At 39.3% G+C, this 27,341-nt stretch overlaps 1 pseudogene; it reads right to left on the minus strand.

Moving 5' to 3' along the window:
* On the minus strand, nucleotides 1-26,848 carry LOC110559203 (ferritin heavy chain-like; annotated as a pseudogene).
* Nucleotides 26,849-27,341: the final 493 nt, after the last annotated feature.

The following is a 27,341-nucleotide window of genomic DNA, read 5'->3' on the forward strand; positions in this document are numbered from 1 at the left end:
TTAGGTCTCATTATCACTGTGTCCAAGCATATGCTTGTCAAAGATATATTCTGCCATGCTGGATTCGGAGACTCTCGTCTGTCTCAAGTTGTTTATACGGTCACCTAGTTTTTTGATAGATTTCACCTGTTCATTCAGGTGATGATTCTTAATGAAGTCACATAAGTAGGGATCATTTTTGTCAGTAGCCAGTTTGTGTGGTTCCAATAGAGACTGATTCACACTTTTCCAAGCACAGAGCACACTCCATTGCGTTCAGCCATTGTCTTTCCTCGTCGTCATCATGGTCTGGCTTCTTGATAATTCTGCGGGAAGATTTGACTACCTCCTTAGTACCGTGGCCTCAATTTCCCTGCATGTTCCTTCTCCTCCTGAGATTGGCTGAGAAAACATTTGGAAAAGTTCTTTAGAGCCAGGTTATCTTGGTCAAAGTAGCACCATGGACATAGACACAGGAGGTGTTTGGCTCCAGGTGGATCTGGTGGTTCATGGCAGTCCTGGTGGTATCTCTGTCACACCTGCGAGGGGTACTCCATGCTCACTGCCCAGGGCACTGGGGCAAGTGGCCGTGGAGACTCTGGAGCATTGGTGGGAAATGGAATTCTGGTCCGGAGCAGTTATCTGGAGTTGGTTGGTTTGAGCACCCAGTTCTGTTCAAGAACTGTTATAGCAGGAAACCACAGGGACTCTGGGCCGAGAACCCTTGGCCTTAAAAATATTTTAGATTGGGACGTAAGTAATATTGGCACATCTTTATGAATTACAGTGAGATGTTTTGATTCGTGTATACAACTTTTCTTAACTCTGAAACATATTACATAACTGAATTTTTATAACATCTGGGCAAGGGTATAAACTGTGTCCTTGCAAGTAGCTGCAAATATACACAAAACCCACTAGTGGATAGCAGTTTATGTAAATAATATGACAGAAAACAGAAAATAAAAAATGTCTTTCAAATGCATGTGGGTTTTTATTTTATTAATAAAGTAAAATCATTGTGAATATAGCTGTGATAATCACATAATTGGGTATTCGGTGTGCAATCCAGGGATATTTCTTCTGCTGTGAGGTGAAAGCTTGAAGATCATTTTTCTCATTAATAGGACTATCACATGCTGAATGCTGCCAACCAGTGGGGAAGGGGAGGATTGTAAAGAGCACAGCATGCTTGCTGCCATTCCCACCTCCCACAATCACAACAGCTGCTGCTGCTCTTTCTGGTGAGCTGAGATTTGGCCTCAGCATCCTTCAGGAGGCCTTCATCGGTTCATTAACAATGGCATAAAACCCCTTACTTTTGCATCTCAGTTCAGGGTTTCATTCTCTCTTGAACAGCATGTGAGATCCGAAGACCCTGGAGCAAAATTTATTAAAAATTGATACATCTTTTCTTTAAAACTTCAAAAGCTACTTAGTAGACCTTACATTATAGAGAAATGAGTCTGGGATATTTCTACTTTTCTTTTTTTAATTAATATATTTATTTTTATAAATTACATTTTATTCACTTTATATCCCAACTGTAGCCCTCTCCCTCATCCCCTCCCAATTCCACCCTCCATCCCTCATCTCCTCCCACGCCCCTCCCCAAGGCCACTGATAGGGGAGGTCCTCCTCCCCTTCTCTCTGACCCTAGCCTATCATGTCTCTTCAGAACTGAGTGCATTGTCTTCCTCTTTGGCCTGGTAAGGCTGCTCCCTCCTCAGGGGGAGTTGATCAAAGAACCAGCCACTGAACTCATGTCAGAGGCAGTCCATGTTCCCATTACAAGGGTACCTACTTAGAGCCGAGCTGCCATGGGCTACATCTGTGCAGAGGTTCTAGGTTATCTCCATGAATTGTCTTTGGAGTATTAGTTCAGAAAAGACCCCTGTGCCCAGATTTTTTGGTTCTGTTGCTCTCTTTGAGTAGCTCCTGTCCCCTCCAGGTCTTTCTATCTCCCCCTTCTTTCATAAGATTCATAAGATTCCCTGCACTCTGCCCAAGGTTGGCTATGAGTCTCAGCATCTGCTTTGATACCTTTTTGGGTAGAGTCTTTCAAAGGTCCTCTGTGGTAGGCTCTTCTAATTTTCAGTCTAACTTAGATTTAATTGTCACCCAACCCAAGTGAGTTAAATGACATTTAATTTATTTCCAACAGTTATTGTAGGTTAGTATGTTGATCTGAATTTGGAAGAAACAAAATTTATATTGAATACTTTTGATTTGCCAGGAACTTAAATCTAAAACAAAACAAAACAAAACAAAAAAAACTATACCAGGAAATAATAAGGCATTTGACAAAATCCAACATGATAGCTTTCTCTCCGAGATTAGGGATTAAAACTAGACATATATCAACATAATAAAGGTAATTTACAGCAAGTCAATTGGCAACATCAACATAAATGGAGAGAAACTCAAAGCACTTCTACTAAAATCTGGAACAAGACAAGGCTGTACACTCTTTCCACACCTATTCAAGATAGTACTTGATGTCTTACCTAGAGTAATAAGACAACTGATGGAGAGCAAGTGTATACAAATAGGAAGGGAAGAAGTCAAAGTATGTTTATTTGCAGATGATATGATAGTGCACATGAGTGACCCTAAAAACTCCATTAGCAAACTCCTATAGCTGATAAAAACATTCAGCAAAGTAGCAGACTACATAATTAATACACACACACTCAAACATAATCAGTAGCCCTTTTATATACAAATAACAAATGGACTAAGAAAGAAGTCAGGTTTTCAGTTCCACAACAGCTTCAAACAATATAAAATATCTTCGAGTACCTCTAACCAAGCAAGTGGAAGACTCGGATGATAACAACTTCAAAGTCTTTGAAGAACAAATTGAAGTAGATATAAGATGCAACGATCTCCTGTGCTCTTGGTTCTATAGGATTAATATAGTAAAAATGGCCATCCTATCAAAAGCAATCTACAGATTCAATGAAATCCCAATCAAAATTACAACATAATTGTTTATATAACTCAAAAGGACAATTTTCACCTTTATATGGAAACACACATACAAACACACACAAACAAACACTACCACCACCACCACCAACAGACTCAAGCTATCACCATCTCTAATCTCAAGTTGTATTGCAGAGCTATAGTAATAAAAAAAAACATCATGGTTCTGATACAAAAACAGACACATTAATCAGTGGATTCAAACTGAAAACCCAGACATAAGTTCATGTACCTATGGACACCTGATCTTTGACAAACAGTCCAGAAATACACAATGGGGGAAAGGCAGCATCTTCAACACGTGGTGCTAGTCAAACTGTATGGCTGCATATTGAAGAATGCAAGTAGATCCATGCCTATCACCTTGCACAACACTCAAGTACAAATGCGTACAAATGAAAGGAAGATCTCAACATAAAACCAGATACTCTGAACCTGATAGAAGAGAAAGTGGGAAATAGCCTTGAACTCATTGGTACAGGAAAAGACTTTCTGAACAGTACACAGCATGGGCAGTGAGATCAACAATTAATAAATGGCACTTTGTGAAACAGAAAAGCTTCTGCACAGCAAAAGACAAAGCAGTAGCCTCAGAATAGGAAAAAAAATTTTGCTGAATACACATCAGATAGAAGGCAGATATCTAAAATAAATATTAAAAAACTAAAGGCACAAACAAACGAAAGTCCCAGGCATCAAGAAAACAAATAACATAAAATTAAAAATGGAGATCTAAACAGAGTATCTTCAATAAAGGAAACTCAAGAGGCTGTGAAACACTTAAAGAAATATTCAGAATCCTTAGTCATCAGGGAATTGAAGAACAACCTTGAGATTTTATTTTACACCTGTCTGAATAACTGAGATCAATAAATGTCATGAGAGCCCATGTTGATGAGGATGTGGAATAAAGGGAGCACTCATTCATTGCTACTGGGAGTGCAAACTTGTACCGACATTATGAAATCAATGCGGTGGTTCCTGAATAAGCTGGGAATCAATAGACCTACCTCAGGATTCAGCTGTACAGCTTTTGGATACATACCCAAAGATGCTTCATCCTACTTGCTTGACCATGGCCATTCATGCTCTATCCATAATTCAGAAACTAGGAATGATCTAGATGATCTAGAAACAGATAAATGTCAAAGGAAATGTGGTACAATTGCACAATAAAATATTACTCAGCCATTGAAAAAAGGAAATCATGAAATTTACAGGTAAATGGATGAGATGAAAGAAATCATTCTACATGAGGTAATACAGATGCAGAAATACAAAATGATATTTATTCATTATTAGCTGTTAATTAATTGGTAGTCATGCTACAATCCATATAACCACAGAAGTTAGGTTAAAAGTAAGGTAACAGTGGAAGAGAAATAGAATAGTTGTGGATGGTACAGGAAGGACTACTGGAATGAGAGGAACAAATTGGGGTAGGGAAGGAAGAAGGTGACAAGGAGGCACAACAAACACTAAGGGCCATTTGAGGGCTAGCATGGAAACCTAATACAGTAGAAGTTTCCTAAAATTTATACAAAGTCAATTTAATAAAAATTAGGCCCTGCACAAGAAGAGGGAAGAGTGGAAGATCCAGAGGGGATAGAGGACACCAGGGAAGCAAGGACTTCTAAGCACAGCATGACCCATAACATATGCACTCACAGAGACCAAAGCAAGATGCACAAGACTGCACGGGTCTGTGACAGTTGGGATCCTAGAGCTGAAAGGAGAAGTAGACACGTGCCTGATCCGTAACTCAGAAGCTAGCTCTAACTGATAACCACCTGCAAATGAAAACTGTTTTCTTCAAGGGAGACTCAGTGGGGAAACAGACCACTCTTTTTTTTTTTAAATTTTTTATTTTTTTCTTCACAATTTATCCATTATGTATCCTGATTAAAGCTCCCTCCCTCAACTCCCCCTGTCCTACCCTCCCTTCCCCTTCTTCCTCATCCCATTCCTCTAGTCCACTGAAAGGGGGAGTTCCCCACCATTGCCGACTGCCCATAGATTGTTAAGTCTCATCAGGACTGCCTGGATCATCTTCCTTGGTGCCCTGGCAAGGCTGCATCATCAGGGGCGACTGATCAGAGAGTAGTCAACTGAGTTCATGATAGGGGCAGCTCCAGTTTCCCTCCCTCAGCGATCCACTTGAAGAATGAGCAGCCAATAGGGCACATCTGAGCAGAGGGTCTAGGTCCTCTCCATGCATAGTCCTCCATTGGTGCATCAGTCACTGCAGGATCCCTTGGACTCAGATCTTTTAGTTTTGCTGGTCTCTTTCTGGGACCTCCCTGCGCCAAAGTTTGGCCCTGAGTCTCAGCATCTGCTTCGATCCCCTGTTGGGTGAATCCTTACAGAGAATCCTCTATAGTAGACTCCCATCCTGTTTCCTCTCTTCCACCACTTCTGGTGTCTATCCTGTTTGCCATTCTGAATTAGATTTTAAGCATCTTCCCTAGGAAACAGACCTCTTAATGGTAGGCCACATGTCCACTTGTAGATGGCCAACAGAAAATGAATTCAATGGCATCTTAGGAGGCTCCTTAACTCATGCCTTGTCAGGGATTTTTCCCCCTAACCTTACAGTCTATTGTTTATATATTATGGCTTCTGGCTTTATGTTTTTATGGGATTCTTGAGTGTACAAATATGTGTGTCTCTGGGTCTATATGTATTTCTTGTGCTTTTTCTTTGGCTCTTTTTGTTTGTTTTGTCCTAATCTGATTTATTTGCTTTTGTTTTATTTTATGTTGTTTTATTATTATTCCTTAGACACCTGATTTTTTTTTTCCCCTAAGGAGAGACAAAAAGGGCGTGGATAAGGACGAGAAGGGAGATGGAGAGGAACTGGTTAAAAAAAATCTAGTTTCAAAAAAAAAAAAAAAAACCACACAACAAATCCCATTTTTGTTGTTGAAGAAATAGAGCTCTTAAAAGATTAAATTACTCATCACAATCCCGTAGCCCTTCATAGCAGAGCCAACATTCAACTCATTTCATATATGCTTGCAGGGATCAGAGCTGCTTTTACAAACCTGGAAGGTTTCGTTTGTCTGAGGGCGTGCACACAATGTGTTTTCTAATCTGAGCTAGGAGAGTCTGAATGAGGACGTGCTTAAATTAGTACATCTGGCCTCAGCCGTGGCTTCATTCCTGTGATAGAGCTGGAATGGGGAACTTAACTTCTCTCCAGTAGAGAGATAAATATGATGCCTGGCACACACACACACACACACACACACACACACACACACACCACACACACACAGTGTCTAGCAGAGAACACTTTCTTTGCAGACATTTCTAGCTATTTTTGCTTTATGTACATCTACATCAATGTCAGAATTACCTCACGGATATAAATGAAATTACCTTCTGGAAGGTGTGAAATGTTTAACATAGGTCTGCCAAAGGTTCTGCTTGTGGAGTCACAGTTTTCTGTTATTGTTGATTTTTTTTCCTTTAATGTTGTGCATTTTTCTAAACTGTTTTTTGTAGTTGTCACACCTATTCTTAGAAATTTTTAGCTTTTATAAATTTTGGTGTCATGTTTGATATATGAATTACAATGTAATTTTTTGATTCATGTACACAACTTAATTCTAAAAATATTACATAAAGGAAGTTTGAGAACATCTTGGGTAAAGGTACATAGGCTATGTTCTTACAAGTGTCTAACCAGGAGCTTATATCTATGACTTCACATATCAGTTCCTAGTTGTGAATTATTTTGGACTTTGAACATATAAAATCAATAATCTGTTATGGTATGCTTACCATGCTTTACTTTATACCTCTTTAAGATTTTTTTTCCAGCTCATGTAATTAGTTAGGACCTCCACATGTTTTAAAAGTTACTGTGCATAGTTACCTTGTATTTATTAATTGTGTATACTTAAAGCATTGTGACTTATGAATTCAATGTTGAATGATTAATTAATCAAGTAAATTAATAAATTCATCTTTTCAAAACATTTTGTGGTGAGAATATATGAAATTTGTTGTTTGGGAACTGTGAAATTTGTTACGTTATTATTGACTATTAATTATATACTGCACTAGAGCAGAACCTACAGATCAGAAAACTGTCTCCTTTTCTGATCTGGTAACTGTTGCCCATCTCCTACTCCATCCAACTCCATCTCGTAGAATCCTCACTCAACTCCGCTTTGATGACTTTGAAATGAGAACATGTATTACTAGCCTTTCTCTGATTATCTCACTTTACTCAGTGTAACATTCAATCCTGCCCATATGTTGCAAAGAGTGATCTTGACCTTCGCTTCCTCCTGCCTCCTCCTCTCCAGTGCTGGGAGTATTGTCGTGTGTTGCCCCACTCATCAGGGGGAGGTGGTCAAAGAGCTAGCCACTGAGTTCATGTCAGAGACAGTCCCTGTTCCCCTTACTAGGGTACTCACTTGGCTACTGAGCTGCCACGGGCTACATCTGAGTAGGGGTTCTAGGTTATAACCATAAATGGTCCTTGGTTGGAGTATCAATCTCAGAAAAGACCCCTGGGCCCTGATATTTTGGTTCTGTTGCTCTTCTTGTGGAGCTCCTGTCCTCTCCATCTCTTTCTATCTCCCCCTTCTTTCCTAAGATTTCCTGCACTCTGCCCAAAATTCGGTAATGAGTCTCAGTATCTGCTTTGATACACTGCTGTGTAGAGTCTTTCAAAGGCCTTCTGTGGTAAGCTTCTGTCCTGTTTCCTGTTTATTCTTACAGTCGGCTGTAAATACAATCATTTTTTGTTTCTTCTTAAATACCTCACGATTACTGTACAAAATGCTACTGATTTTGCATATTAGCTTTGTATCTTGTAACTTCACTACATTTGTTCATTTGGTCTGAGAGGTGCTTGATAGAGTTGTAAGGGCTTCCACACTTCACATCATGCTGTTTGCAGTAAGTAATCATTTCACTTCTTCTTTCCTTAGTCAGTGCCTTCTATTTGTTTCTCCTGCATGGTTGCTCCTGCAAAAGACTTTAAAAACCATGTGTAGTAGGAATGGGTGTCCTTGGCTCTTACCACTGAGTAAGCTGTCCACCGTGGACCTATTAGAGCTGGGTAGTTTTTATCTGTTAAATTTGACACATTCTGTTTTAACCTTTGTGCCTATACTCTCGTGACAGCGTTACTTTTCCTTTATTATAATGTCCTTCTGAGGCTACAATCCCAATCCACAAGACAAGAGGTACCCTCTGGTACAACAGCAGTGTGACTGCTATGGGGATAATCAGCTGCTCTCTGATTATATTTGCGGCCCATACCACAGGAAGGAATTCAGGTACTGTAAACCTGGTCAAAAGCTCAAGGTTGAGGATGGCATAGACCAGGGTGGGGACAACCTCTTACTGCTGTTTTGCTAAAAGGACACGATTCCAAACTACCTGTCAAATATTTGTGTTTATACCCACAGGTGAGTGCTGCTTCTCAACCTTGGTCAGAGACACTTCTGTTTGCTGTGGCCGACAGTTAATCCAGAGGCTCAAAAATCTTCCAAGTGTTCAGAATAACACGTTGAGGGTATAGTGCCCATCACTAAATGGTCATCTAAAACAACCCCTCCAAAGCTCAGGGACGCTGAAGAAGGTGGGGAAGAAGGTCTCTAGAGCCAGAGATAGAGAAGAGTGCAGTGAAATACTGTTGTGCACATTGCACTCAGGGAATCGCAGCAGACGGGGATTCCTGCACAAGTAAGGCCCACGCATCAAACTTCGATCATGGTTGGTCATGGCCCCTTATATTCTACTCCTCCCAGAAGAGCTATAGGCAGTTAACAATTTCTGGGTGAGGGGAAGTCACTTTCTTCAGTGTTTTAACCACTGGTACGTTGCCTGTACTCTAATAAACAACACCGATTGGTGCTAATTCAAGTAACTCTAATTAATCACAGTGGGCCATAACAACAAGGTAAAAAAGCAACAACAAACGCTAGCAAAATAGTCATGAAAATAGGCGGAGACTTGCCAGGAAGTGGAAGGAGAGAAGGTAGTGGGGTGTGAAGATAGTCAAAACATATATATGTATAAAATTATGAAAGAATAATAAAAATGTAAAGCTTAAAAAGAAAAAATCTGTCATATTTTACATGTATTTTATATATTTTACTTTTTTATCTTGTGTTTAATTTTCAGTGTTTTCTATTGAACTAGCTCCTATATCCCAGATCACAATTTCCATGAGTTCAGTTATGTCTGATGCTAAATCTGGTGCATTTTAAATTTTTTTACTTTTTTATTTTTTATTAATTATTATTATTTTTTACAATTCACTCACTTTGTATCTCTGCTATGGCACCGTCCCTCATCTCCCAATCCCACCGTCCCTTTCTCTTTTCCCCCTATTTCCCTCCCCTAGTCCACTGATAGGGGAGGTCCTCCTCCCCTTCTCTCTACCCTAGCCTATCAGATCTCATCAGGAGTGGCTGCATTGTCTTCCTCTGTGGCCTGGTAAGGCTGCATCCCCCAGGAGGGAGGTGATCAGAGAGCCTGCCAAGGAGTTCCCAACAGAGACAGCCCCTGGGTCCTGCAGAGACTGATACCCCAACCAAGGACCATGCATGGAGAGGACCTAAAACCTCTGCTCAGAAGTAGCCCATACACTCAGTCTCCAAGTGAGTTTTAAATTTCAATCATCATTTTTTTCTGGTTTATGATTCACATTTAAAATTCTATTGAAATTTATTTTTCTTGTGTATATTAATAATCACAAGTATTTTAAGCTAATGGGAGACTGTCCCAGTATTTGCGTCTATTTGCATCTCATTGTATTACTGTAGGAAGTAGGGCCATTTCTTCCTGTGTAGAATATGGATGGGTTTTCATCTCCCAGAGACAGTTCTCTAATTCTGTGGTTAGTAGTTGAGAAATGAACTGTGATAATAACATAGGATGACTTGAAACACTTCACAATCTGTATGGTGGCTCTTCTTCTTTTTTCATTGACTTCTGAAATGTAATATTTAATATTACAATGAAGGGCCTGAGGTGTTTCCCAGGGTCCTTTGTCTTAATAAGTCCTGAACCCCGATGTTTGTACACCCAATAACCTGAGTTATGAAAGCCTCTCTATAGTTTTCAGTTGGTTGTGTTTCTCAATCTTTTGACCTGTAGAACTTACTCAGCAAATGGCTTGATGGGGTAATTGTGTTCACTTCTGCCTGCACTTTTCATGTGCATTATTCTTTACAGTCTGGCTGCCTTAGCAGCCCAAACCCAGATTATAATGACGTCTCTGCCAACCTGTGTTTGTTTTTCAAGCCTGGAGCATTTTTTTTTTCCTGAGAATTGTCAAATGCCCTGAGAGAAGAAGTAATGTGAAGAAAATTGAGTTTATAATAATATGCCTTTCACCTGTCTGGTTGACTTATTTTTCTGCAAGCCCTTCAAATAAAGTTTGATTTTGTATTTGGTTCAGTTTTAAAAATTGTTCTCAATATGTGCACTGGACTTCTGGAAGAAGTGGGTGTCTTTTCTATAAATGCTTTGGCTAACTATGGAAATCTAACTATTTGTCTGCTTCTTAAAAACTCTGAATCATAGGACTCTTTACTTTTTTTCCAGGAACAAAAGACAACGTCTTTGGAACTGAGCTCATAACTAGAGATATCCTTTCCCAGTGGAACTGTTATGAACACAACCTGATGGCATTAGCAGAAAAGAGGTATGTCCTTGTTTGCCCCCTCTTCTCATACTTCCCTCTTCTCAGGTAATTACTAGAGACACTCTTTCCAAATCTTCCATGCATATGAGATCCAAGTGTTTTTTACTTCAGGACATGTATTGACTGCTTTTCCTTTTTGTTTTGTTTTGTTTTAAATTTCAGTTTATTTGCTTTACATCCCAAGGATGTCCTCACCCTCCTCTCCTCCCAGTCCCCTCTTCTCCCCTTCCCATTTCCCCTCTTCCTGCACCAACCTTTCCCAGCACATCAAGTCACATCAGGACTGAGTGTTTCTTCTTTCCCTGAGGCCAGGCAAGGCAGCCCTGCCAGGCGGAAGTGGTGCAAGAACAGGCAACAGAATCCATGTTAGAATCAGCGACGCTCCCCGCCTCCTACTGGCCAGGTGCCCCATTTGGAGACTAAGTTACCCATCCAGTCAGCTACATGTGAGCAGGTGGTCTAGGTCCAGATCATGCATGCTCCTTAGTTGATGTCTCAGTCTCTGAAAGCCCCATGGGACTGGGTTAGTCGTCTCTGTTGGTCTCCTTCCTGCCCCCTCCAGGTCCTTCCATCTTTCCCCTCAAACTTCCACAGAACCCCCAGAGCACAGCCCCATGTTTGTTTGCAAGTCCCAGCATCTGTCCCAACCCTCTGCTGGCTGGAGCCTCCAAGAGGACCATCAAGTTAGTCTTCTGTCTGAAAGCATGGCAGAACATCATTATTAGTGTCAGTACTGTAGGGTGGGTCTCAGGTTGGGCCAGTTATAGGTTTGACTTTCCCTCAATCTTTGTTCCCTTGTTATCCCGCACTTCTTGTAGGCAGGGTAATTTTTGGTTCACAGGTTTTTTGGGCGAGATGTTCCCTTCCTTCCATTAGTCCTGCCTGGCTATAAGGTTGTAGCTTCAGTCTTCATCTCTCCTCCCCCTCCCCCGTCCCCCATTAGGAGTCTCAGCTACAGCTAAACCCATATCCTCCCAGGAGCCTACCCTGTAGAAGACCTCCAGATTGACAAAGAGATGCCTCCCTCAGTTTCCCTTCTTGTTCTCAGCCCTCTCACCTCCCACCCCCATTCTCCCCGCATCTCATCACCACCCTCATTTCCCTCCCCATTCCATCTTCCTTCCCAGTTCCCTCCCTTCATCCACTTTTGCTGCCTATGCTATTTCTTCTTCTGTAGGATATTCTGGCATCCTCCCTTGGGCCCTCCTTGTTACTTAGCCTCTTTGAGTCTGTGGATTAAAGTATGGCTATCTTGTACTATGCATAGGTTTGATATCAGACCTATAGCACAGGGCATTTTGTTTTATATAGTGTTTTCTAATGGATACTAGCTACCAGTATTGTGGTGTCAGTCATTATGTGTTGTGTTTCTGTTCTGGGTTAGAGTGTACTACTTCATATTGAAAATGTGCTATGTTCCACACAAGAGTGTTTCTGTCCATCTCCCCAACTCTTGTCTGTCCTCTGTCTTCTGTTTACAAATGACAGGACAATCCAATTCTGTAATTAATCTGTCACTAAGAGCATTCTTTAATTTTATGAAAAAAAATGAGTTTCATTGATTGAAAACTTTTAATAGAAAAGAATTGTTTCTACATTTGGTTTAGATATGAATTGTATCTCACAGACTTATATACTGATATATTTATCTCTAGCTGGTGGTGTTACTTTGAGAAAGCTAGAAATTTTGGTTCATGGAGCCTGGCTGGGGGCAATATGGGCTATCTCCCACCCTGGACTTTCCCCATTCCTTGGCATAGTGAAATGGGCAGCAGTTTTGCTCTCCCATATTCTCAGCCCAAATTCTTTAAACCACTTCTCTCTTATGTAATTGTTAAAGTAAGAAAAGCCTGACTAACCTGGCTAGGCTGCACTTGGATGTTAACTGTACTGGTTATCACTTGTGTGTACAAGAGTTATCATGATAATATGCAAGTATGTGTTTTGTAGTTTTTCTAATTACTATATTACCCAGGATAAATCCAACATGGTCATGCATGGGGTCCTGTAGTATGTTGATTAGTGTGTTTGATAATATTTCATAGAGAAGGTTTGCATGTATATTTTTGAGCTACATTTATGGATATTCCATGTAGTAATGGTTCTTTCTTTTGTGTATGTGTGTAAGTCTTTTAAATTGCATGGGACAGAGATGATGAAACTTAAAAACAAGTGTACCACAAAAAAAAATCAACATCAAAACAAACATTCGTTGGAACTAGTGCTCATTCCATGTGTATGTGCCCATGACTTCCCTGGTTTCTGGTATGTGAGTGATGCAAACTGAGCTCAGAAGGGCCCGTTCTCTTCTATTTTCTACAAGTTCTTGTAACCAATGCTTTTTAAATATCTGACAGAATTCAAGAATAAATATGCCTAGAGAGGGGTTTTTTTTTTAGGTCAATTTAGTCTCATTAGTTATGAATCTATGGAGATTGTGCACTTCTAGTGTTAGCTTGGTATTTTTTATTTTTAAGTCTTTGTCATCTTTCTGAATGATTGTAATATGTTGCTTATGACCTCTCTATAATAATGTTTTCTTTTATAAATCCAGCAATAATAATGTCCCTCTTATTTCTGGATTTTTATAATGTCAATCTTCTTGCTTATTTGGATTTGCTAATCTTCTCTGCTGTCTTTCTGTTCTTTTTTTCTTTGACTTCTGTTTAGTCTCTATTACTCTCCCCTGCCTGTTCTTGGTCAGTTGTTCTTTTACCTTTAGTGTTTTCAAATAGCAGGTTGAACTGTTGATCTGATATTATTCTTATTGTTTAATTAGTGCTCTAAAAACTTCTCTAAAGGTTGTTTAATAGATGTTTATCACATTCTATGGTATTCTGTGCTTTCATTTTTTATTTATCTCAAAATATTTCTTAAATTCCTTGTGGTTTTATTTAATGCTCTAAATTTATGTATTTATGATTTTTCTAATTCTTCCCTTTATTGATTTCAATTTCATTTCATTGTGGCTGGAAACTATTATTGAGGTTTGTGGCTTAGCAAATCATCTGTCCCAGATGATGTTTCAAGACCACTTGAAAAGAATGCATAGTCTGCAATTTTTGGTAGAGTGTTGGGAGGTTGTTCTAGTTGTTCATAGCATCTTTGAAAACTTCATGTCATTTTCTATTTTCTACAAGTTTTCTAGCCATTATTTAAGGAATGTTTTTTGAAGAAGTCTCCAATGAGGTTTATTTATTATATCCTTTATTCCTGAGAAAAATCCCTCATGTAGTTATTAGATGTATATCTGTTTATGATTATTATGTCTTTTTCAATAACTTACAACTTTATCACTACAAATTATATATATACATATTAGTGTTTTTATTTGAAAGTCTGTTTTGTTTGAGGTTAGTGTAGTGTTTGGATTTTCCCATCATTTTAATATATCTGTAACTTTGGATCTATTGTGTGTCTCTTTAGTATACCATACAATTAGATTTTGTTCTTGCAATTTATTGTCTTTGTTGTTTAATTCATGAACATTAGTGACTTCAGTGACGGTGGTTGTGTTTGCAATCATGCTGCTTATGTTATTCAAGGGACGTATCCTCATTCTCCATTCTTCCCTTACTGCTTCCTTATGTGCGAAATGAATATTTTCTAATGTAACATTCTGGGTCCTTTATTTTTTTAAATTATATTTTGTAGAGATTTTTTTACTTTGTATGTGTGTGTCTACATGCATATGCATTGAACAGAATCTGCTTCAGATTTACTTTAACTTAATTGAAACAAGATACAGAAATGCTAATTTTGCACGTTTGTCTTATTTCTCCTCTTTGCATTCTTCTCCTGTACATTTCTTCTGTGTGTGACAAACCCAACTTACACTGTTACTGTTAGAACTGAGGCCCTCTAGGTAACCAGGCACTAAACAGGGCAGGAATATGCCCAGCCCCTCAACTCTTGGGCTTTATTGATGGCCTGAAGTATGTCACAGTTCTATCTTACAGACCATACATTAACCAAGACCTAGTCCGCTACCCAGAGGAAGAGTGAGCCTTGCCTCAGTCACGGGGCATAGGTCACACGTGAACTAAGCCTGTTTCCTTGGGGTGTAAGTTCTCACCTTCCCTAGGATACCTTAAAAGCACACCCTGTTCACTTTAAAAAGATAATATGTCCTCAAATTTTTCTTGAACTACCTCTCCTCTTCCTTCCTAACAAACCTAACATTATAATAATTATAACTTGATGTAAGTTTATGTCTATTGATATTGGGGAGAAAGTAGAAAAGCAAGTATTTGATACACTGACAATATTATTTACCAGTTCTCATTCTTTTCATTTGTTCATTGACTTTCACAAGTACTGGGCATCATTAAACCAAATATAGCTCTGCTCCAACCTTCTCTTGTAGTCATTATAGGAATATGCATTCATTCCATTTGTGTATTTGACAGCCCAACCATACAGTTATGAATATATAGTTTTACATGATTGGTTCAAAATTACTTAGAGGAGAGAAGAAGAGAAATACACATTTCATTGTCTTTTGCAACTATTTGTTTACAATTACTGATGAATTTTATTTTCTCATTTGTATTTGAAATTAATCTTTGGAGATATCTTTTTTCAACTTCAAACACTTGCTTTAGGATCCTTATAAGGTCATTCTGTTAAGAGCATGTTTGCATTTATTGTGAGATCTTATTTTGCCCTGTTTTGAAGTCTGCTTTTACTGGGTTTATAATTCCTGCTGGTCATTTTTTTCTTTGAACATTTTATATTGCTCTCACCAGCTTCTGGTCTCCATTGTTTTAAATATTAATTTTTAAAATTATATTTACATATTTCTTCCCTTTGAGAGTGTACATGGGTTTGTATGTGTCATGACACGTGTGTGGATGTCAGGGGACAGCTTCTGGGAAATGGTCCTCTCCTTACACTGTATGGATCCTTAGGATGGAACTCAGGTTGTCAGGCTTACTGTCAAGTACCTTGACCCATGGAGCCATCTTGCCAGCCTCATTACCTACAGAGCCACCTCACAGCCCTCAGATATTAATTTTCTTAGGATCTTTAAATAAATGCTTAATTATGCCTTCTGAAATATTTTCTTCTTATTTCTGTTTCTTCTGCTAGCCTACTTTGTCTACTTTTTGTATGTTGATAAGTCTACATTTTTCTACAACTCTGTTCATTTTTGTATGTTTATATTTCTGTGTTTGGAATTGTGTAATCTGTATTTACAGTCTTCAGGTTTGTCTACTCTTTCTTCTACTAGTTCAAACATAAGCTGTGTGCCTCTTATGCGTTTAACATTTTAAATTTAAAAATTTTAGTTATTGGAATTTTAAATTCAGAATTTCCTTTTACTTCTTTTTATGGTTTCTATCTCTACATTGATGTTGTCTACAGGTAAGACATTGTCTTCCCTTTTCATTTCCTTAATTTTGATTATCCTTAGTTCTTTATACATATTTATAATGCTTATTTTGAAGCTTTTATCAGTTAGATTTATCATTGAGCTGCTGTTATAGACAGCTTCCTTATGTGAGGGTCAAAAGTTCCTCTAAAAAGAAATCTGTCTCTTTGTTGTTGAAAAATCAGCATCTTAGATGATAAATTGCAAAAGCCCTGTGGGTGGTTTTCTCATCATTCTCCTAAGGAAATTGTCAACTGCTTGCTTACTTACTGTGTGAGACTGGTTAGATTATTCTGGTCTCTTTCCCTTGCAAAGAGAAGCCACTGATATCTCTAAACTGCAGCCTTGGGTGTTGTCAAGGTGCTTTTAGAATTGTGTCTCACTATCTCTCTGACTGCAGCCAGGTCCACTAATTCCTAGTCAATTATTGTTTTTAATAATGCTGTGGAGCACACTTTTGTCTCCAGAGTGATTCAGGCCCATGCTCCTTTGCAAGGTTGGTGTTTGAAGACAATGTCTGCTTGTTCTAACTCCAGGGGAACAGCTCTCCTCAGCTTTCCTTTGCCCTGATTCTAAGTAAACTGACTGACCTACAGAGGAGTCTGATCAGTAATGGGGTTACAAGGTGTGCTTAATTTCTGTTCACTAAGACTTAGAGTTCCCCAGTGCATAGCCTGAATCTCCCTCTGGACTTAGAGCTGAATATCTTAGTAAATCTTCCTCTGAATGATGCTCTTATTTTGACTTTTTGAAAGTATGTGAGCATTGGTTACATCAGGTTTCTTTCCTTGGCTTCTGAATTTGGAGTTTCTGACTTCTGAAGACCAGGGATGGGATAACCAATAGCCTAATATGCTTTACTAGGCATATGATTAGAACATTTGTCTCATAAGTAGGAGCTAGAGGAGGAGTCCCCAAGCCTTTGGAGGCACACACTAGGAACCTGGTTGTGTAACCTGTAGCAGTATGAGAGGTATAGTCATTCTCTTCTGCCTCGTTCTTCTCTGTAACTGCAAGGAGTAGATAAGAATGTGCATGTACGGACACATTAAGATTTCTCTTTTAATTTTTGTTGGGAAATTATCTGTATCCTATGTTTTCTTTGGTGTGGTTGTTTTCATTGGATTGGAGTTTTCCATCTAGTATCTTCTGTAGGGCTGGTTTGCTATGTAGATATTGCTTAAATTTAGTTTTGTAATGGAATATTTTGTTTTCTCCATCTATGTCGATTGAAAGCTTTGCTGGGTATAGTAGTCTGGGTTGGCATCTGTGGTCTCTTTAAGTCTGCATGACATTTGCCTTCTGGCTTTCATAATTTCTGATGAGAAATCTGATGTGATTCTGATAAGTCTACCTTCATATGTTACTTAGCCTTTTTCCCTTGCTGCCTTTAATATTTTTTCTTTGCTCTGCATAGATATAACCTAGAACCCCTGTTCAGACGTAGTACATGGCAGCTCAGTATCCAAGTGGGTTTCCCTAGTAAGGGGAACAGGGACTGTCTCTGACATAAACTCAGTGGTTAGCTCTTTGACCTCCTCACCCTCCTGTGGGAAGAGCAGCCTAGTTAGGCCACAGAGGAGGACATTGTAGTCAGTCCTGGTGAGATCTGATAAGCTAGAGTCAGATGGAAGGGGAGGAGGACCTCCCCTATCAGTGTACTTAGAGAAGGACAGGGAGAAGATGAGGGAGGGAGGGCAGGATTGAGAGGGAATGAGGAAGGGGGATACAAAGTAAATAAACTGTAATTAATATAAAAAATAAAAATGTAATAATAAAAGAAAAATAAAAATGAAAAAAAAAAAAAGATTTCTCAACCAGCCTCACAAAGCCCTCATTTGGGGAATCAAAATTCAATTTATTTAAATGCATTATCAACAACTCCAAGTCACCAATTCTACATTGGTGATTAAGGGAAATCAAAGAACTTTTTCTTGCTGCTATTTAACCAAAGTGAGTCCAGATTTGAATTATTTACTTCAGGTTCCTTGTCTTATGTCCTCTGTCTGTTATGTGAATCTGAATCTGTGTCTTCCTGAAGGCTATCTTGTTAATTTATCTCTGTTTATATCCGTGTGACTGTGTATGTGTCTCTGCGTGACTGTTTGTCTATCTCTGTGTGACTGCGTGTCTGTCTCAGTGTGACTGTGTCTTTCTCTGTGTGACTGTGTGTCTGTCACCGTCTTTCTTGAACATCACAGAAAGCATCACATAAAGAAGGAATGAAGGATACTTTACAGTAATGTTCAGCAGAGTATTAAGTTATTAAGTCACTGACTCAAACTAACTCACATAACTAATAGTGTCATTGTTTATTAAGCAATATCCAAATGTATTCAGCATTAATGGTGTATATTTATAAGATTTCTTTCAACTTCTGTTTTGCTCTTTTCAATAAATGATAGGCATGCATTATTTTCAGTCAGGGTTATGGAAGAGTGCATAATTAAGATTATAGCTGTGCATTAGCTTAGGTTGTAAAAGTTGATTGCATGGGAAATTCAAGGCAAGCAAGGTTGCTTGCTACATTGCTTTCTTAAGGGTAGATTTAAAATGCAGAGTGTGGAGGGCTGGAGAGATGGCTCAGAGGCTAAGAGCACTGGCTGCTCTTCCAGAGGTCCTGAGTTCAATTCCCAGCAACCACATGGTGGCTCACAACCATCTATAATGAGATCTGGTGCCCTCTTCTGGCATGCAAGTGTACATGCAGACAGAACATTGTATATATAATAAATATAATATTTTAAAAAATAAAAATAAATAAAATTCAGAGTGTGTACACAGTAGAATAGCAGTCTTAATTCTTAAGTAACATCAAGGTATATTATTAACTTTGACTTTGAGGTCAAACAAAGATTCCAGCATCACCACTGGAGTAGGTTATAAACTATTACTGCTCTTAAAAAGTTTCAGTGAATTTTGAGTTTTGTAGACTTTTTTTTTATTCCTGATGTATATCCTTAGGACCACTTGTAGAGTCTTTAAATTTTTAGTAAAATTTCCACAAATTATTCTGGTGATGGTGTTTGTAAACACTCTCATACAGTGCAGTTATAGGTATAGCATTTATGTGCTCACCAAGCAGCCTAAGAAAGAAACACACAGGGACTCATTGCCTCTTTATTCTCCTTCCCGATCCCATTTTGCTCCCTCCTTTTCCATTGTTGTAAAGCGAAGTTTTCATATTCCTCGTGAGGCTTACATTTCATCAGATATAAACATGTTCAGAAAATGGAAAAAAAAAAAGATTCCTCTAACACAACATGTACTGATGGCAGATGTCTCCACAAACGAGTTTCAGTTCTTGCTTTAAAGCTCAAGTTAGCAGAGCATGTGCTAACTCATCACTTTAGACACCAGCCTTTAACTTCATCATTTATATTGAGAAGCAATTGTCACATTGTTATATTAAAGTATCTGGAATGATTAACTCCTCCTACCACTAGTAAGTCATCACATCTTGATGATGAAATATTACACATGATACTGGTTCTCAGTGTCTGGACTCAGAGTTTTGTTTGTAAGATCCCAGAATTGGGAGATTTTACATAGAATCTCCTTCCATTCTTACCCAGCAATTTCCACTCTTCACAAACACATGGGGACTGAACATAATATGTTCATCTTGAGAAACTGTGTTTATCCAGGAAGAGGAGGTAATTAGAGAGGACAGATGTTTTTCTAGGCAGCAAAAGGAACAACACAGAGTGGACACAATAGCCAGAGTCAGGAAATGCTGAAGGGCTTGGTGTGGAACCAGAGAAAAGGCAATGTTTAAGGTCTTTCTGTGACAGATTATCATGCTCTTGAAATGACAGGGAAAAAAAAGGAAGCTTGCAATGTCCAATGCTTAAGAAAAGCAGTGACCGCTAACAGGAGGTAAATTTCCTGGAGAGGATCTGTAACATCTTCAAATAGTCCCACGTAACTCATGCCCATATTTCTTGTGTGCTCCCTTATCCAAAAGACACAAGAAGTGCCACACTTGAACTGGTTTCCAAGACTAGCTATAAGATTTCACCTTTTCCTAGAAATATTCTGCTAATTGAAGAATGGAGCTTTAAATCAGTAATGTTATGCTGGATTGTTCCCGCCCCCCCAAAGGCTTCCTTTATCACTTGATTATTTTTGATGCTACTCTAAACTCCTTTTTAAGAATTTAAAAACAGATATTTGTTGCAGGATATTTGATCCCATTGTAAAACCATTTCTAGTGGGGAATGGCTCAGCCCTAACACACACCTTTAATCCATGAACTTTCTGTTTATTATAAACAAGTACTTATAGTGTGGCTCAGCCCTAGCACACACCTTTAATTCAAAAGTTTTCTGTGCACAGGATTAAATAAAGGTAACCTTAGGTCAAGAGACAGAGCAAGAAACCAGATGACAGGGATTAAACAGAAAGGAGGGACTTTAAGTTGAAGGGTACTTAAGACAGCTTATAGAAGAAGAGGGAGCTTTTGTTTTTTTGTTTTTTTGTTTTTTTCATTCTGGAATGTGAGCTGAGTAGAAAGGTGTTTTCCTTCTGGGATATTGGTTGAGTAGGAAGATCAGCTGGGCGCTTCCTCTGCCTCTCTGAGCTAGCAGGTTTTCATCTCAATATCTGGCTGCTGAGTATTTGTAAAATAAAAGGACTACGATTGTCTTTCTTTATAACAGCAATTATTGGGGTGTGTGTGTGTGTGTGTGTGTGTGTGTGTGTGTGACAGTCAGTGTGTTTCTGCGTGGCCAAGTGGACAGGTGCCTATGGAAGCCAGAAGAAGGTGTCAGATCCTCTGCAGCTGAAGGTGAGGTGTCTGTAAGGTGCTGGATATGGGGTTGGGAATTGAACTCAGGTCTTCTGCAAAAACAGCAAGTGTTCTTAACCACTGAGCCATCTCTCCAGTCTCTACTATTCTGGTTTTTATAGTTATTTTACCAGTGGCCTATATTTTTTCAGGATCTAACCTTTTCTACTTTCCTGATGTGTTCTGAACTAAAATCACTGCTAAAAGGAGGAAGATAAACATCTTTATATACTTTCTAACTAGCACATCCCACATTTCTTAGCTACATAATGAATACCTTGGGTCTAAGTCTGAATTATTAGTGCTGATAAAGAAAAAATATGTGTTTGTGTCATTTCCTTTACATTTAATTTTTGTTCTAAAAATCCATTGGAAGATTTGTGATCTCATGTAGCACTATATATCTAAATAAAGAAATGTTCAGTTATTTTTTAAGAATTCATTTTTTATATATAAAGTGAGAGCAAATTTTCAGTAATAAATAAAGGGGTCCAATGGAAGCAAGTCTATTTTCTCTTTTTAGAGCCAGTGTGCTTCTAAAGACACAAGGTCAAACAAGTCATAATTGGTGAGAATGGTGTGTTGAGACAGAATAGACAAGTTTTATTTCAGGAATTTACTTTATAATAATGCTGTGGAGATAAAAAGAATCTGTTCCATCTGTTGAGCTGGCTCACGAGAGATGCTAGCTAGGCATATATAGCTTATGTGTGGATGCTTCCTTCTCTCCTGTTCTATTTCTTTCCAGGAAGTAACAAATGGCAAAATCTTCCAAGATCTGGAGTGCAGTGCAGTCCTCGGCAGCTGCTCAGAAGATCTTCGAGAGGAAGAGAGCTGAAGCTTAAGAATGGCGCTGTTGGCACCAGAAGCGCAATTGAAGGAGTCACTCTGTTGAAGGGGAAGCAACTGGGCTCTTGGGGAGTGCAGCATCTCTCTGAAGATGTATTGTTCGAAATTCAGTCACGTGTGTGAAAGTGCTTGAAATGTCTGAAGGCACTCAGCAGGCATGTTTCACATGCTGTCACCTTGAAATAAGTGGCTAGCTAGAGTACATATAACGGTCTCTTTGGAATAATCCCAACCCAAGGGACTTTGTATTATGGCTTTTTCTCTCGAGAGAAAAAAGATGTATCACCTTCCATGCAGCCATGTCTGACTGTATTCCACACAGATATTAAGTTAGTCAGATATTAAGATGAACAAAATCCTTTGCCATTGCTTCCCTCTTAGTTTCTGCCACATTGGCAGAGACATAACTGCACCTTTGTGTTTATTAGTCTATGAAATAAATAGGTCAGTTATCTGGACTAAAGTCAATGCAAATTGTGGCAAAGTTTTTTTTTTTTTTTTTTTTTTTTCTATGCTGGCTGCAAGACCACAGGTTTCCTTGAGCTCTTTCAGCTAGTTGGAATTAGCAATAGGGCAACAGGACCGCGGTATGTCACACTTTTGAGAAAGCAATTTGTCATAATGTGGTTAAGGGATAAAATTGAACAGGATGAATATGTAAAAACTGTTGAGGTATAATTGACAAATGCTAGGCAATAGAAGTAGTATATATTTAAAATTCAACCATACTACCTATTTATAAATTATAATACCAAAAGAAAGCTAGTACTTTCATGCACATTTTTTTCTTTACCCAATAAAGTTGTTTAAGTAGGACTGATGAATCAATTTGCAGAACAGAATCAAACTCATTTTTCCTGCAGATGGCATACCTGTTGCTATACTCCTTCCTTATCTGAATGCCAACTGGATGTCTGAAACTATGGAATTACCTGTATGGAATTATCTACGTGGAAAACCGTGTATCTACCATCTGCTTTATTGTATGTAAATTCACATGATAAGACCGAATTTTTAGTTTGGTTGTAGAAAGGGATGAGCATCAATAACTAGCAAAACAATCAGACAATTGTAATGTCACAAATTATATAAATGGGGTCTCTATGTGTCTCTCTCTTCCTGACATTTCTGGGAAATTTCCAAATTTTGGTGTCCATTTTCTAAATAGTCTAATAGCTGAAGGAAGGGGTCCACTTGTCTTTTAATATTATATTTGTTCTGCCTACCGAGGTTGTAAAAGTGCTTGCAAGGACCTGTTCCAAATCTGGTATTTACAGTAGTTTATATCTGCCCATTAAGTTAAACCTGTGATACTTTGACTCTTCTGTTTTTACTGATGTTTGTCCCAGCTGTTGCTTTTTTTTTTTTTTTCACTTCAGTCAAAATGTCCTTTAGAACCCACATCTAGGAACAGAGAAATGTGTTCTTCTCTCAGATGAATCACAACCAGAATTGGATGTGTGAACTCAAGAAAGGTGGGATTTTATGCAGCATGTCCTCCATACCATCAAGGTGTTGCCTGAGGATGAACTAAGACACCCAGCGATGGGAGATCCTATTACTTGGCTCAAGGATGTCACGGAATACAATGTGTCAGTGAGAAGTACAGTCAGGTTTGATTCTGCTGTAAACATTACTGGAGCTAGTAAAGCCAAGAAAACTAAGGATGCTAAAAGTCTCCAGTGGTCCCTGACTGTGGGCTGGTGTGTGGAACATCTCAGAGCTTTCTTCTTTGTGAAAGATGACTATGTATTCTGCCTTCCCTCTCCAGGGCCATATCTTCTGGCATCAACAGCCAGACCTAGTTTTGGATAGAATCAATGATGCTCTGCTTCTGGAAGCCTGTATCTGAGGTCTGCTGAAGTCCAACTGCTGGGACTACCCCTGCGATCTAAGCATGTTTGTACTCTGTTGGTAGAATTCCTATTATACTTACATCAGACAGACCCTGGACCTCATTAACACACCTCAGGGCCATGTAGATTTTACTACTACACTAAAACGAGGCACAAATCTGTCGTACAAACATAGCTTCCTACTCCTTCAATTTGTCTCTGATGGCTGGTGTGTACACGGCAGGCACTGACTGGCAGAAGGAGCATGCCGATGCTATGAAGCTCCTGCTGGAGTTGCTAAGTTCTTTCATGCCTGGGCTGATTACCTTACCCTTTTGGGAGACCACACTGTAACTGGAAAGGTTAGCATGGAAATCGAGGTCAACAAAGGCAGCTGGCTGGTGGTTCACGGTCTGAGGCAAGTCCTTCAACAGTGCCAGATTTCTGAGGAGCATTGTGGGGAGAAGAACCCAGAGGAACTGGCACAGGTGGAATACTGTGTGAGGAAGACAGACATGTCCACCACAAAGTCTCCTAGAGTAACAAGCTGCACCCTGCCTCTCACTATCTTCTCAGGGCTAGCAAGAAAGATCTACCAGCAGAGAAAGTGATCTAATGGTTGCAAGCGCTTGGAGGGAGCTTATAGTAAATTATCTATAAACTTCAAAAAAGAAAAAAAAATAGTAATAAAAAAGATGGCCTTTAGGGTGTGCCCAGCTTGAGGAAACTTTGTAGCAGTTTCTTCCCATGACTTTACTCTTCTCCTAGAGCACTCACTTTAGCAAATTTGTAGATTCTTCCTAAGTCTCCTTTGCAATGCAGATCTTTTTAAAAAAGCTTCTTGCCACTCTCACAGTCCAGGAATATCTTTTTCAGGAAGCTGGAAGGCATCCTGTTGATATATAATCGCTGGGGAAGATTAGACTTCCGTGGTCACCTTGCTATAAGTGTTAAAACCACCTCCCTCTTCATTTTTCAGGACAATGACCACAGTCTGTTTTTGTCTTACTGGTTTTCATGTATGATTTTTTTTTCATGTGTGATTTTTATCAGCAGATACATATTTGGATATTTATAAATAACCAACCCTAATCAACATTTTAGGTGGATGGAATATTTTATCTGAATATATAGCGATTATTGATAATAAATAGAGTTATTTCCAGTTCAAATTTATCTTACATTATTATTATTTGCTGGTTGTTTTTTGTTGTTTGTTTGTTTTGTTTTGTTTTTCATTCAATGTCAGGTTTGAGCAGGTAAATTTTCCTTTTCTCTTTCTAAGAGCACAGTTTTGTTTTGTGTTGTATTTAACTTTGTCCCGATGATACAGCTTTTCGGGTTCCAGAAACATCTGGGCAGCACTTATTAAAACAGTTTAAAGGGAACTGTTTCTCCTTTCCCTGCCACTGTAATGGGTTACCAAGCAAAATCTGATCATCTCAAGTTTTTTCTATGCACTTGCAGTCTTTAAATTCTTATATATGAGGACTGGAGAGATGGCTCAGTGGCGGTTAAGAGCACTGACTGCTCTTCCAGAGGTCCTGAGTTCAATTCCCAGCAACCACATAAAATAAATAAATCTTAAACAAAATAGTTCACTAAAAAAAAGCAATAAATTCTTATATATGATATTATTTACTTCTCTTGGGACTATGACCAAATGCCTGGCAAGAAGCCACCTAAGGGAGACAGTATCTATTTTCACTCACAGTTTCAAGACAGTCGTCATGGTGGGGAAGGTGTGGGTAACGGTGGCTTGCTGCCATGGCACCAGAAGCATGAGCTACTTGATCCTATTTGGGTGGTAGAGGAAGCAAGAAGCAGTGAATTCTGGAGCTCATTTGATCCTCTCAGTCTCCCTCGCTTTATTCAGCCACAGACCAGAACTACTCACATTCAAAGCAGGTCTCCCGTGCAAGTCAATCTTCTCTACATACACCCAAAAAAAGATACATCCGAAGGTATTTCTCACTTGTGCTCTAAGTATTTTTCATCCAGCCAAGTTGAGAGTTAAAATTTTACCTGGCACACTGTGCTTCTGAATCAGAAGCATGGCGCCCCGCACTCCTGAACACTGAATTCTCAAGTAGCCTGAGTTGATGGTAGCTGCCCTGTGGGCCAGTGGGCACTCTCTACATCGCCGTCGATGTGCTTCTTCTGCACAGAGACCCTGGTGTTAAGAGTGCTCACTATCCAACCCAAGGTAATGTGCTGACCAAGCACAATCGAAAGGCCTCCATCACCGTATAGCTCATGCGCAATAAAGCAGCCCCGTTCCCTGACACTGGAGCGGTTTATTCAGTGCCATTTTCTGGCTCACAGACATTTTGCTGGTTGGTATCTATTGGCTATTCACACCAATTATGGGTATCCTTGAGACGCGGCCTAACACCTTCAAGCACAGAATATGCCAGCCTGTCATTCCCCCATCCTCCAACCCCACTCCCAGTTACCCAGACAAGACCCTGCCTGCCAGGAGCTCCACAGGCCAGGTCAGGGCCCGCCTCTCCAGACTCCCCTAAAGCCATTCCCTGTAAAGGCAGTTCCCAGCCCCAAGGCTGAAGAGCGACCAGAGCCTGCCCCAGAGGAAATAAATAAATAAATAAATAAATAAATAAATAAATAAATAAATAAATCCCACCAATCCCTGAGTGTGCCCCAAGATCAGGCCACATAATCGTACCAATCAGGGGCCACCCTGGAAAGCTCCAGGCCCCCTCCCCCTCAAGGAACTATAAACCCTGTGTTCTGCTCAGGTCTCTGCTGCTTCTCAGGGGCAGCCGCTCTCCTGGGTTCTGTCCTCTCAATAAATCTCTTGAGTGAGCTCGTGCAGGGTGACACTGTCATTCCTTGGCTCTCAACTGCTAGTATACCTTTCCCTTTGGAGCTGTAACACTTATGCCCTGGTAAGGAAGGCAAGCTTTGAACAGGTTGAGCTTTCCTGGCTGCATTTTTAAAATATGTGCTACATGGCAAAGGCATGGTATTTAATCATTTTCTAAAGATTCTGAAATCTTTATATATTTTTTCCTGAAGAAAATTAAAGAATTTTAAACATTCCGTCAAGAAGGAGAGATAGATTTATTTCTTTGTTTCATTTTCTTATGTTACAGTCGAATTAGAGGTCCATTAAGAGAAAATTATTTTCTTTTGGTCAAAAACAAAAACAATAACAACAAAAAAATAGAGTCTACCATTATCCTCCATGAAGAGTTACCCCTTTTGGGCCCGGTGAAGGTATGACCCTTAATTGATGGTAAAAAGATGGGAGAGATAATTGTCCTTTTAATGAGATCATGCACCTTCTCTTCTCCAGATCTCCCTGCTCTCTGCAGTTGCTGCAGAACCACCATGAGCCTCTTTAAGTCTGTCTGACTCTGTGTTTGGATTCAGAAAGGCAAAACTTACTCTTTTTCTTCTCTTTCATCTCTTTCATATGAAGACTGGCCAGAGCCCAAGTATGTTTCCTCTGGTATATTGAGCTTTTGCAGTCTTTTCTCTGAAGCCATCCTCCCTACTATATAACTGCTTACAAATTGTAGGATGTTTTTCTGTCCTCTGTCTCCATCACCTTTCCAGGGTTGCTGCTGAGATTTACAGCTTGCTGCCTTGGAGTTTTTCTCTTAAACGCTAATAAAATTGCGAAGATATTTTTTCCTCCAAGTCTGATAGTATTTTTTTTAATTGATGAGACTAAGAACCCCAAAAAGAGACCCCAAATTCCCTGGTAACATGGCAATCTTTTGGGATTCCCCCAGATTTCTGGTACCCTTTGCAGTCATTTTTTACCAGGCTTTCAATGTGCTCTGTAGAAAAGCTTCTCTTCAGTTCTTCCCATGCTTCCAA

The sequence above is a fragment of the Meriones unguiculatus genome, chromosome 2, assembly GCF_030254825.1.
Source record: "Meriones unguiculatus strain TT.TT164.6M chromosome 2, Bangor_MerUng_6.1, whole genome shotgun sequence".
NCBI classification, from domain to species: Eukaryota; Metazoa; Chordata; class Mammalia; order Rodentia; family Muridae; genus Meriones; species Meriones unguiculatus.